At 44.8% G+C, this 13,471-nt stretch overlaps 1 protein-coding gene across 1 annotated transcript in view; it reads left to right on the top strand.

Moving 5' to 3' along the window:
- The window catches only part of LOC121168293 (armadillo-like helical domain-containing protein 4), a 117,128-nt gene that overhangs the window by 18,541 nt on the left and 85,116 nt on the right, over window positions 1-13,471 (top strand). The gene's annotated exons all lie outside the window — the stretch shown is intronic.

The following is a 13,471-nucleotide window of genomic DNA, read 5'->3' as shown; positions in this document are numbered from 1 at the left end:
CAAACAAGCCACTCAAGAAATGGGCACGGGAAATGGGCAAACATTTCACAAAGGAACAAGTCCAAATGGCAAACAAACATATGAAAAAATGTTCCAGCTCCCTAGCAATAAGGGAAATCCAAATTAAAACATCGATGAGGTACCACCTAACACCAGCAAGATTGGCCCACATAAACAAGAACACCAACGACGCTTGCTGGCGAGGATGCGGGAAAAGGGAACCCTACTCCACTGCTGGTGGAGCTGCAAATTGGTACAGCCTTTATGGAAATCAGTCTGGAGAACACTCAAACAACTCAAAATCTGCATACCATATGACCCAGCAATAGCACTCCTAGGAATATATCCAAAACACCTGTTTTACGACAAACCAACATGTATCCCTATGTTCATTGCAGCACAACCAGTAATTGCAAAAACATGGAAGCAACCGAAATGCCCATCAGCAGAAGATTGGATAAGAAAGCTTTGGTTCATCTACTCCATGGAATACTACTCAGCTATTAAAAAAAACAAAATGCAGTTCTTTGTGGCTAAATGGGCACAACTGGAAACTATAATGCTAAGGGAAATGAGCGAATCCCAAAAACAAAGTCTTTAAAAAATAAATAAGTAAGGTTAGAATGGAGGAATTTTAAAGTTTTTGTATATTCATGTATCACTGAACTGTGGGGCAAAGGTTTTTAAAAATGTGTCATCAGGCCATTTTGTCAAAGTTTGGACAGAGTATCCACATAAACTAAGACACAATGTCACTAGGCCATATTATCTTTTGGGCTCAAAGTCTCATATATGGTCCATCATTGTCCAAACACTTTATGTTGCGGATAACTATGATACAGTTAACAAGAGGTTTGAAATTTAGCAAACAATTTACAGTATATTTATGTCAGCTAATATGGGAGGCTTAAGAAGTCACGGTGAGGCTTTCGTAAAGGAAAGAACTGAAGAAATTACTATGAATGTTTAAAGAAGATAGTATTTAAAAAACACTAACATTGGAAATTTTGTTTAATTTTAAAATGCACCCAAGCTCACAGAAGCTCTTTTGAGTATTCAAAACTGGAGAATTTGAAAAGCAGCTAACAGTTCTTGCTGAACTTGCTGAATCTTTCAAGTACAGGTTTGCTTTTGAAAATTATGATATTCTGATTTCAGCTTCTAACAGAAAGTTCTGATAAGCTCTGACGTAACAGAATGACTCCTTCTCGGGTGAAACGTATGCTGAAGGGCACTGATGAGACTGCGAGTTATCATAAGAATCTCCCAGGATTACTCCCTGTAGCTCGATCTTGGGCAAGCGAATGTAAATTCTGTCTGCGTAAAAGCACGTCCAAAAGAGATCCCCATGTGTCCTATAGATTAACTCAAGCAGATGTGAGCTTGTGTTAAAATATCAGTAAATTAGCATGGAAACAAACCACCGGAACTCAGAATTAACAAAAAAGACATTTGGCTTCCTCAGGAGTTAGATATTAAACTGTCAGACCTAAAATATAAAGTAGCCATCTGTAGAAGGTTTAATGAGGTAAGAGATGGATTTACAAAAAGGAGCAAGAATAAGAGAATGTCAAAATGATCCAGCAGATTTTTAATTTATTTTAAAGTCAATCAATTTGTATTTGGAAGGGAGAATGAGAGAGAGAGAGACACACAGACAGAGATATTGAGAGAGATCTTACATCTGCTGTTTCACTCCCCAAATGGTAGTTTTGGTACTAGATTTTTTAGAGGCTGACGACAGGAGTCCATCCAGGTTTTTCGTGTAAATGCCGCGGCCAGCCACTTGGGTCATCTTCAGCTACCATATCAGGTATATTATCATGGAGTTGGATTGAAAGTGGAGCAGCCAGAATTTGGATTGGTGCCATTGTGTTGCAATAAGCAGTTTATTGTCATATGCCATGATACCTTATCCTGTTTCATTACGGCAGTCCCAGCCAGCTGCTGCCTCTTGAAGTTTGCTCACAGTCCTGTTTTTGTTTTTGTATCCATATGCACGTTGACATTATGAACGTGTGTGGGTACTGACGTTTCTGTACTTATGGAGGTGATAATACTGTTTTACTTTTTAGCCTGCTTTTTTGTTGAGAGCATGAGAGACAGAGAGAGCGAGAATGAGCTCTTCTGTCAGCTGATTCACTCTCTAAGTTCCCACAGTAGCCAGAGCTAGTCCAGGCTGTGGCCAGGAGCCTGGAATTCCATCCGGGTTTTTAGTGTGGTGACAGGAGCCCAAGCACTTGGACTATCATGTGTTGCATGAGCAGGAGGCTGGGTTGGAAGCAGGCATTTGGGGAGTAAACCACTGGATGGAGAATCCCCTTTCCTCTTTGTTTCTGTGCCTTGTAAAAATAAGCAAATGTTTTAAAAAAATTAAAAAAACTGAATAAATATAAAAGGCAAAACTTAATAATTTGGCAAAAGTTAGATAATTTTTCTAGGTCTCATGATAAAAGGTTTTTTAGACAGGACACACAAATTGTTACTCATACAAGAAAATGTTGATAAATTAAGCTGTGTTAAAACAGAAAAGTCTTATAAAAATATACTATAAAGAAGATAAAAATACAATTTCTGAAAGTAGAGAAAAAATATTTGTAGTCCATATAATGGATAAGGGATTGGTATCCAGGATAGAAATAATTGCTCAAAAGTCTGTAGGAAGATGACCCACAAGAAGAATGAGCACAGGATATGAGTAGGCATTTCAGATACACAAAGATGTGTGTGAAGAGACACACAACCTCAGGAGTAATTAGGGAAATGCAAGTTACAAAGGTTGTAACATATTCTGTGCACAGTGGATTCAAACAGCTGAACATTGGACAATACCAAAGTCTGGTGAGACTCAGAAGCTGCGCAGATTGTCTAGACTCTTCTGGAATGCTGGACATTTGGTGGTTCTTTAGACCCTGTGGTTACACCTGTAGGAACATCCCCCAGAGAAATCCTGAAACAGATCCAATTGAGATTACACATGAGGAGTCATTGCACAGTCATGCAAAATGCCTGTTAGGAAAAACCTGTGCGTGGATTTCAAGACAACTTTTGTACCAAAATAAACATTAAAAAATACTTGAAAGGCAGAACAACAGGGACACACACACACACAGAAAGAGATCTTCCAACTGCTGCCTCATTCCCCAGATGGCCGCAGAAGCCAGCAGCAGGAATGCCATTTGGGTTTTCCACCTGGGTGGCAGGGGCCCAAGTACTTGAGCCATCAACTACTGCCTTCCCAGGTTCGTTGACAGAAGCCAAATCAGCAGAGTAGTTCTGACTTGAGCCAGACACTCTGAGATGGGATTCAGGTGTGCCGAGTGGTGCTTAACCTGCAGCGCCACAGAACTTGACACAAATAAACAACTTTTGATTCCATTCCCCATGAACATTTTGGAATATGCCTGTATAAGAATGTTCAAGTGTCACTTTTCATAACAGCAGCAAAAAAGTAGCAACTGAATAATCCAAGTATTTGTCAACATAAGGATACATTGTGACATATGATGGAATGCTATAAAGCAGTGAACATTAATAAACTGTTATTTTGCCCAAGATATAGGAAATTTTAGCTATAATTTTGAATGGGAGAAGAAGGTCCCGCAGAATACCATTGTGTGCTTCTGTGGCATTAAGGAAAAGCAACAGCTTAAGGTAACCTGTGGGGAGATGCAATAGCACGTGAATGACAAGTTCATGGGGTTCATTTCATTATGAAACTTAATAATGGTATTACAAGTACAGGTACCATACTGGTCACTAAGTTTATTTATTTGTTTTTTTTAGGGTGTATTTTTTTTATTGATTACATTGCATTATGTGACACAGTTTTATAGGCGCTGGGATTCTCCCTGCTCCCCAACCTGCCTCCCCACCCCCCATGAATTCCTCTACCTTGTTGCATTACTACAGTTCAAATTCAGTTGAGATTCTTTCATTGCAAGCATCTACCAAGCATAAAGTCCAGTATCTTATTGTCCAGATAAGTTCAGTGGTTTCTTGGTGAGACCATCTCTGGTCTGAAGGTAGAGCCAACAGAGTATCATCCCAATCAATTAAAAGCCCCGATATTACATCAGTAACAATTTATAACATTATGGAATTAGTTGACATGGTATTGAGTAACCAACATGTTAAAAGAAAGAGAAAAAAAAAGAATGCAAGTTCTGAACCACATCCTGTGACTTCTACATTGACATTTCAATTATTAGTTTATATACAACTGGGTTCTATACACCTTAAAATGGCTATAGATTACTATTCAGCTGTCTCATGTCTATTTTAATTTTAGTATTTAGCAGTTTATAGCATTGAAGCATGATTTTGCTGAACCTGGCTGTTTTTCGGGTAGTCTAACTCTATAACTCTAACAAGACATATGTCAACAGTTTAGGTGAACAGTTTTAGGAGGGGTGTGCAGAGAAATCTTCAATACCCTAGTGAGGAGTAACTAATCTTGTGTCCCACCCAGTGAGTTGTAAGTGCATCCCCGCTGACCGTTTCCTGTCTGTTTTTAAGCTTTCCTTATCTATTCTAGTTTTTTTTTTTGTTTATTTGTTTGTTTGTTTTGTGGAGTTTCTGGAGCAATCATGATGGTCATTACAAGAGAGGGTGGGGACCCAAAGTCGGAACCAGGCAAGGACCAGAGAAAACTCCTCTCCCTAGTCCCAAATAAAGTTTACTGTTCTGTTTCTGCGGACCGCTCAGTGCTCCTGGTTGTTGTTCCGCTGACCTTGGATCCTGCAAGGCAGGATTTGGGCTTCTTCTCGTCCATCCCGTGTGGGAGATCCAAATGGAGGTGGGTGACCTTAGAGTTCTTGGCCTCCGAAGGCACTCCAATTCCCCGTGGTCTCCTTGGCGGTTGGGATGTAGTCCTTGGTGAGGATCTGGGAGTCTGCAGGGTTGGGATACAAGCCTCCTCCTGTCTGCCTGCTCCACTCTGGGGTCCCCCCCTGCTCTGTGCATATGACCTCCTGTTAAGAGGTTGTTTGGTCACTAAGTTTAATGCATAAATACATACATGCATTGCTTTGTACATACCTAAGATTACATGATTAAAGTGTCAATTACTTGGCAGGAATGGCTCAGAAGTGTAGTGATCTGTAAATTCTGTCGGCCTGACATTGACTTGGCACCTCGCAGTGCTGGGGAGCCATCTGCTGGACACGTTCAGGACAAGTTTCAGCTTTCTTTTCTGGCTTTTAAGTTTTGTGCCCAATTTGATGCCCAAGTGCTGAATGAGAGCCGGTTCATGTCCTGCCTGCTCTGCTTCCTGTTCATGTGCTTGGGAAAGCAGCTGAAGAAAGAAGGGGAAAATCTGGAAATGGAAGCAGCATTTTCTTAGAGCTTCAGTCACTCCTACATATGGAGGTTATTTCACTACAAGGGTTTTGGATGATATTGGCAAGGAGGTCTCAGGAAAACCCTTGGCAACAAATGCTTCTGGCATTGGGAAAACTCCACTGGAACGTGCCACAGCCATTCCTTTCAGAGGAGAGGAGGGACAAAGATTGTTATAGGGCTTCCAAAGTTCATTGAAAATACACATTATAAAAACAAACTGCACGAACTTCAAGATGTTTTTACAGAAATGTAAGCTTATTCTTAATTTTTACATCTCATGAATTAAAAAAAAAACACTCTTAAAAATCTGTTGATTCCCTCTCTGGATGTATATGACAGTCAGGAGTTGGCCAGGCAGAAGTCAGCCAGGAGCCAGGAGCTGCAGCTCGTCTCCCATGCAGTGGCAGGACCCCGCGTTCCTGAGCCGCCCGATTCTGCATTAGCAGGGAGCTGGATCAGGAGTGGAGCTAGGACTCAAACCCAGGTACTGCGGCATGGCACACAGAGTAACAGTGCGAAACTGCTAACGGCATCTCTATGTTCCGGACCTGTGAAGATATCTAAGCTGTGAAAAGTGTAGGTGGAGAAGCCAAGTGCCTTTGGTAGGAACTACAGATAAAATCTGTTGCAGAGGGACATTGGAGAAACCACTATTGGTTTGGTTTTGTTGAACAAAAGCAAGATATATTAAAGATAGAAGGTTTTGTTGGGAATTCGCTGGTGTCCTGGGTCCTGAACAAAATTACAACTCTTGGTTTTTGGAATTTAGGCAGAAATGTTCATTATAAACAAAGAAAGCAGGCTTGGCATGGAGAGGCAAAAAGCCTGCCTTTGAACAAGCTCGTTTTAAGCCCTGCTGTGATATTTGAGCATTGAGGGTAGTTATTTCACCAGCTAAGTAGCCTATGAGTAATTTGAAGCTGAGGAAGCTTGCTCCCTGCTTAGCCAATAATGTCAGATTGAAGGCTAATGCCTTCAAAAGCATTTTGAGTTCCCCCGAAGAAAAGGCTCCATGTATACAAAGCCTGATAGTGGGTAGATGAAGTGGCTATTCGGCTGTGCTGTCACAGAGTGGCCAACAGGTGGATAGAGAGGGACTGTGTAGACACATGTTTTCTTCCTGCCACTTGCAATATGACGTCCTTTGTTTGAACTGTGGGTAATTTATCTAGTATGGCCAAGCACCTCCGAGCCATGAGACACTACCTCTTACCTGATATTTTGGCTTCATGTTTGAAAGTTTTAATTTTGACTGATTCATTTCATCTGAAGCACAACCATCAGAAGTGGAATGTGTCCCTGTCTCATATGTACCTGTTCCCTGTCTGATGGACACTGGAGTGAGACTTGTCACAGTTGCTAGGTGTTAGAACTCTTGATGGCGGACGTGCTAGTGGGAGTGTCAGATTAATCCCAGGCGGTGTGCTCTTGGTAAGGATGATGAGAACAAACCCCTTAGCTCCACAGTGGCTGGTGTCTGCCTGAGCAGCTGGATTTAAGAAGACCTCTTGGACTTCCCAGGACATTTCAGGGAATTTTTACATAACGTGTGTCCTGTTTGGGAATAGGGGCAGGGCAGTTTGAAGATGAGGTTTGTCTGTGGGGAGAGCTGGCAGCTCAGAAGCCATTGTGTGCACCCCAGTTGTTGTCAGTGTCACTGCTGCAGCTTGCTGTTGTCTGTGTCAGTCATCCTGGGGACAGAATGTCTGTTAGGAGGGTGTGTGTGTCAGGATGAAAGTTCTGAACTTTCCCTGTGTTGGCTTGGGCGTTTTCTCAGGGGTTCTCTGGACAAACAAGTCTCGGGGATGTTATTACTGGGTGTTGCTGTCTGGGGTGTATCTGTTCTTCATGGTCACCTGGAAATGTCAATTCAGGATGCCCTTTGATTTTCAACCTTCAGGTGTGGGACTCTGTTACAGTCTTGCTTTCTGAACTTTTACCGTGTGACATTGTCCTTGATCTCAGAGATGCTTGTGGGATCATTATTTCTCTTGGGCATCACTAGTTGAGAGCTGGCTGAGACACGGATGTTCTCTCTTCAGGTTTTATGGCGAGAAGATGAGTGCCCAGGCTTTGAATTCATTCTGCACCTGTGGGTCCCCTGTGTTGCTTTTGTACTTACTGCCAGACACATTCTTCAGAGGGTTGTTCTACTACCTGTTTATTAAATATTACTTGTGTTTCTTTAGAGCTAGGTTAAGAAACCTGCATCTGTGTCATTTAAAATTGGTTGTACTGATTTTCAGTTATTGGAAAGGCAGGTTGATGGGGTGGGGTTGCGGACTTGAACTGTATCACCTGTAGCCTCCCAGGGTGCTCACCAGCAGGAAACCGGATGTGGAGCAGTGGCAGAGTTTGATTTCCAGCCCTGGGATCTGGGATGTGGGCGGCCAAGGCAGCTACCTCACTGCTGTGCTCCAGTGCTTTCTCACTGTTCATCCATCACCAGCCATCCACCTGCCCTTCCACTCATTCACTTACCAAATACTTACTGAGTGTTGTTGGTGACTAGACACTGTGGTTGTCACTGGTGCTACTGTTGTATCCTCTGTCTCCTACTGGGGACAAGACTGTCCTTTTCCTTTCAGTAGTTTTCACATTTGTGGGCCAAGCTTCAAAGAACAAGTAATACAAAGAACATTGTATTACTGACATTAAAAAAGATGATTATAGGCTCATACTTGCAGTAGGATACAGGTAACATGCAGCTGCAGATGTTTGATGCTTTATAAAGTGGTTATAGCTCTCAAGGAAGGCTGTTTTCTGACAAAAAGAGGATAATGAGAGAATAAGGCTAAACAAGATCCCATTCCTGTCAATCCATCTTTTTCTTAGCTGTTCTGCCCAGGTGCTGGCGTGACCTGTCTCTACAGTGTCATTTCAGGCTTGCTCTGAGCTTCCTCAGATGGTAGAAGTGAGCAGCTGTCCCTGAATTTGCTGGTTGTACACGAAGGCTCTCCGTTCTCCTCCCGCAGGAAAACCAGATCCTTCTTTCCTGTCTAGGTTATAAACTGTGTGTTGCTCAGTAGGATGTTTCCAGAGGCAGTTCTCCCTGGTTCTGGGTTTTGTTGCTTCATTTGGCCATTTTAGGGCGCAGAGGCAGAGTAAGTAGGTGAGTGAGTGTGGGAGAGATTATGGGAAATGTTGTCCCTTGCATTGACCTCCAAATCACATTGTGAAGGCAGCAAGCTTCTTGCAGGGCCAGTGAGATGTGCTTAAGACATAGCCTCACCTTGAAACCAAAAGATATGACGTAAGATGGGATCCCAGGCTTTATAGTTCTGTGCTGCTCAGTGGAGGAATTCCCTGAAGACAGTGGGGACCAAGAAGAAGTGTTCCTTGGGTGACAGTGATCGGAGGGCAACGATTAGAGGATCACATTGTCACAATCATCCCAGCAGTACAAACCAAGATTTGCAGAAAGGAAAGGGAATGAGAAATGATCTTAGGATGCTTCAAACATGAAGATGTGTTCTCTTGAGCTCAGGACCGATTCCCGTGTGCAGGGGAGAGGTCCCTAGAGCCCTTGGATGCTTTTAATGATCCCTGAAGGTTGTTGCTGTCATCCACTCACCCAGCGCGGTCCTCTATCTGACCAGCTCCTTCTGTATGGTTCCTCCTCCACACACAGGCAACAGCCTTCCTGGCGCTCTCATCATCTCGCACCCTCTCTGTGAGGATAATCCACTCCTGGCTGAATCTCTGCCTCACTTCTCCTCCTACGCCTGCACGCAAGCACTCTGCAGAGCTGAGGAGAGCCATCTCAGCAGGTCTCACTTTAGGCTTGTGATGTTCCATCTCAAGTGGGCCCCCAAGGGCTGCCTGGCAGGCCCACACTGCCTTCCCCCCAGGATTCACTCACCCACTCTCCACGGTGATTGCTTCACACTTTGTCCTCTAACCACCAGGATTTCTTTATTCATTTTTATTTTTTTTTCAAGTGTAAGACTATAAAGAAATCTGAAGGTAACTGGCACAGATTGCCTTCACCACATCTGCACGTCTTTCACATCTCTGCCTGCTTCCAGTTCTTTTCCTCCTCCTGCAGTGGAGGATGTCCCTGGGCCAGCCCTGCCCTGGCTGGCTTCGTGACCCTCTGCTGGGATGTTGCTGGGCCAGCCCTGCCCTGGCTTCGTGACCCTCTGCTGGGATGTTGCTGGGCCAGTCCTGCCCTGGCTTCGTGACCCTCTGCTGGGATGTTGCTGGGCCAGCCCTGCCCTGGCTTCGTGACCCTCTGCTGGGATGTTGCTGGGCCAGTCCTGCCCTGCCCTGGCTTCGTGACCCTCTGCTGGGATGTTGCTGGGCCAGCCCTGCCCTGGCTGGCTTCGTGACCCTCTGCTGGGATGTTGCTGGGCCAGCCCTGCCCTGGCTTCGTGACCCTCTGCTGGGATGTTGCTGGGCCAGCCCTGCCCTGGCTGGCTTCGTGACCCTCTGCTGGGATGTTGCTGGGCCAGCCCTGCCCTGGCTTCGTGACCCTCTGCTGGGATGTTGCTGGGCCAGTCCTGCCCTGGCTTCGTGACCCTCTGCTGGGATGTTGCTGGGCCAGTCCTGCCCTGGCTTCACGTCCCTCAGCTTTGTCCTCATGTCCTTGTTCTCTTATTCAGTCAACTCTTATTCAGTCAACTTTTTGTAAGAATTTTCTGTAGTTGCTACATCTACTTATTTTGTTTTTAAAAGATTTATTTTTATTGGAAAGGCGGATATACAGAGAGGAGAGACAGAGAGGAAGATCTTCCGTCCAATGATTCACTCCCCAAGTGAGCGCAATGGCCTATGCTATGCCGGTCCGAAGCCAGGAGCCTCTTCCAGGTCTCCCACACGGGTGCAGGGTCCCAAAGCTTTGGGCCATCCTCGACTGCTTTCCCAGGCCACAGGCAGGGAGCTGGAAGGGAAGTGGGGCTGCCGGGATTAGAACCGGCACTCATATGGGATCCCGGCATGCAAGGCGAGGACCTTAACCACTGCACCATCGTGCCAGGCTCCTACATCTACTTATTTTTAACAAATGCTTGTCTATCTGTTTTGTTTGAGAGGTATGGAGATGGACAGATAGGCGCGCGCACACACACACACACACACACACACACACACACACACACACACACACTTCCACCTGCTAATTCAGTCCCCTAATGCCTTCAAGAATCATGACAGGGCCAGGCCTAAGTTGGGAGCTAGGAACTTGATCTAGGTCTTCCTCAAAGGTGGTATGTACTTAAGTACTTAGACTGTCACCTGCTGCCTCCTGGGGTGTGCAATAGTAGGAAAGTGGAGTTGGGAGCAGTAATGTGCCTCTGGCCTAGGTGGGTGTCCCATGGGCATCCGAATCTGTGAGTCAAACAGCTGCTCTGTGTGTCTACTTCTTTTGTAGTTCTCTTTTGCATTACTCCAACCTGACTTTTGTACCTGTTATTCCATGGAAGTGACTTTTGTCAAGATCCTCAATGCCTGGTCAGTGTCAAAGCCAGAGCTGGATTTCATCTTTTGCTGAGACACTTAGGAATGCTTTGTTAGTGTTTGCCTTCCTTGCTATCAAACCCTTTGGGGCATCTCCTCTCACCTCTTTGGGACCTCTGCTTCTCTTGCTGGATCTGTCTCTGCTGGCCAGCTTCCTCATGGTGGATTCCCCAGGGCTGGCCTGGACCATGCTTTTTCGTTTGATGATCTCAGCTCCTCTGAGGGTTTTAATATTATCTCTATGTTGTAGCTTCCAACATTTGGATGCCATAAGCCTGGCCGTCGCACTGTGAATATGGGTTCTTTTTGTTGCTCTTAGTTCCCATTTTCAGTCCTGAGGACCTCTTGCCGCTCTCCCAGTCTGCTTTGCCACTCACTCTTGGAGCTCAGCGGGCACGTATCTGCCTCAAAGGTTTTGCTCTGGCTGTTCTCTGCCAGGAATGCTCTTCTGGTAGATATTGACCTAAGTTAATCAAGTGAGCTGATCATTGTTTATGGCTTTTGCTCAAACTTGATCAGAGAGACTTTTCTTCATCTCCCTGTCTAAAACAGCAGAGCCTCGCATCTTCTTTCTTTGACAGCTTTAATCAAAGTTTGGTATTATCTGTCTGTTGGTATAGCTTCTTGTTTGCAGTATCTCTCCTTGAGTGGCATTTGAGTTCTGTGAAGGAGACACAATTGCTCCATCCTTCATATCTGGGACAGCCCCAATTACGTGCTTGAAAACATTTGTGGGGTTGGGCGGGGAGTGGTAGGGCCGTAGCAGCTGAATCCACTGCCTTTGGCACCTGCGGCTCATATAGATGCCAGTTCGTTTCTTGGTTGCTTCACTTCTAATCCAGTTTTGCTGCTTTCAGTCTAGTAAAGCAGTGGAAGGTGGCTCAAGGCTTTGGGCCCCTGTTCCCATGTGGGAGACCTGGTGGACGCATATGGCTTCGGATCTGTTTAGTTTCAGCCTTTGCAGTCATCTGGGGAAGTGAAGCAGGAGATGGAAGCCCTCTTTCTCTCTGCCTCTCCTCCTCTCTCTGTGAAGTCTGCCTTTCCATTAAAAAATAAATTAAAAAAATATTTATTGGGCCTGGTGTTGTAGCCTAGTGGCTAAAGTCCTCACCTTGCATGTGCCAGGACCCCATATGGGCGCCGGTTCTAATTCTGGCCACACTGCTTCCCATCCAACTCCCTGCTTGTGGCCTGGGAAAGCAGTCGAGGACAGCCCAAAGCCTTGGGACCCAATACACGAGTCCCGGAAGAGGCTCCTGGCTTCGGATCAGCTTAGCACCAGCTATTGCGGTCACTTGGGGAGTGAATCATTGGACGGAAGATATTCCTCTCTGTCTCTCCTCTCTGTAAATCTTACTTTCCAATAAAAATAAGTAAATCTTTAAAAAAGTATTTGTCAGGCTTTTGGAATAGCGACAGGTATTAAATTCTACAAGATTAAGGGACACAGAATGCACGAAGGTGAAAGTAATGCTTTTAAAGTTAAAGAAACTCTTCTGTAAAAGAAAAGGGCTTGTGTGGGGAAAGCTGTTTAAAAGTGGAAAAGAAATGCCTTGAGTCTGTCCTTCTTTCTCTAAAACCTACAGGGGAAGTTCCCTATTTCCCTAACTACTGTGTGCAGAATTAAGGGTGAGACCCAAAGAAAGGCTTCTGCTGATGAACACCTTAGGAACCTCAAAAGGGCATCCCTAGTGGGAGGGGCTGGAAATTGAAAATTGGCAAGCCTAATGACATTGGGACCGTACACCTCCCTCCAGGCATTCCTCTTGAAGAACTGAAGAGGCACATTGGGAGTGCTAGCCCTCTCGGCGAAGGTGGTGGTTGTTTCCTCAAGGATTGCTTTTCTGGTGTCCTCCAGAAATGTCCCCTCTCCCATTCAGCATGGACTTGGCAGTGTCGATGCTGTTGCTGCTTGCTCCCAGGGAGAACAGGATCCAAGAGTGGCCTTAACTGTCTACCGTTTAACACTGCTCTGCGGTCTACTCACTACTGTGGGATGAGAGAAAGAAGATTTTGATATATAAAGGGTGGGAACAGTTCCTTAAGTTTGGTTGCTACCTCAGTGTGCTTTCCAAGTGCTAAGCCTTCAGTGGTTCCCAGAGACTAGGAAAGAGATGTTTTGTTTTTAATTGTTTATTTATTTGAAAGGCAGAGAGAATGAGAGAGAAAATTGTAGGACTTGTATCCTCTAGTTCATTCCCTAAATGGTCAGGATAGCCAGGTTTGGGCCAGGTCACATTCAGGAGGCTACAATTCTCTATCCGGGTCTCTCACATGGGTGGAAGAACACGAAGCATTGGGCCATCCTTGGCTGCCTTCCTAGGTGTATTAGCAGGGAGTTGGATCAGAAATGGAGCAGCCAGGACTTTAGCTGACATTCTGATATGGGATGCCAGTGATGCAAGCTGTGGCTTAACCCAGTGTCCCACAGTGCTGGCCAAAAAGGGATACTTTCTACCCTGGTGAGTGTAGATATGACTTTAGTAGCAGCATTATTACTTGTTTTTTTGACTCTCAAGAAACTACATAATACTTAGCTGATATAACTTTGGGTACATAATCTTGCAGAAATTCATATTGTGTAACTTTGGCTATAAAATATGTTTGAAAAGGTCAAGCATGATTATTTTGTAGCCTTAAGATCATTCCAGAGATTCCTTTATTCCTGTAT

The sequence above is a fragment of the Ochotona curzoniae genome, unplaced genomic scaffold (genome assembly GCF_017591425.1).
Source record: "Ochotona curzoniae isolate NIBS_2020 unplaced genomic scaffold, NIBS_Ocur_1.0 patch98, whole genome shotgun sequence".
Lineage (NCBI taxonomy): Eukaryota > Metazoa > Chordata > Mammalia > Lagomorpha > Ochotonidae > Ochotona > Ochotona curzoniae.
The sequence above is the reverse complement of the archived record's forward strand: the minus strand, read 5'-3'. Positions and strand labels throughout refer to the sequence as shown.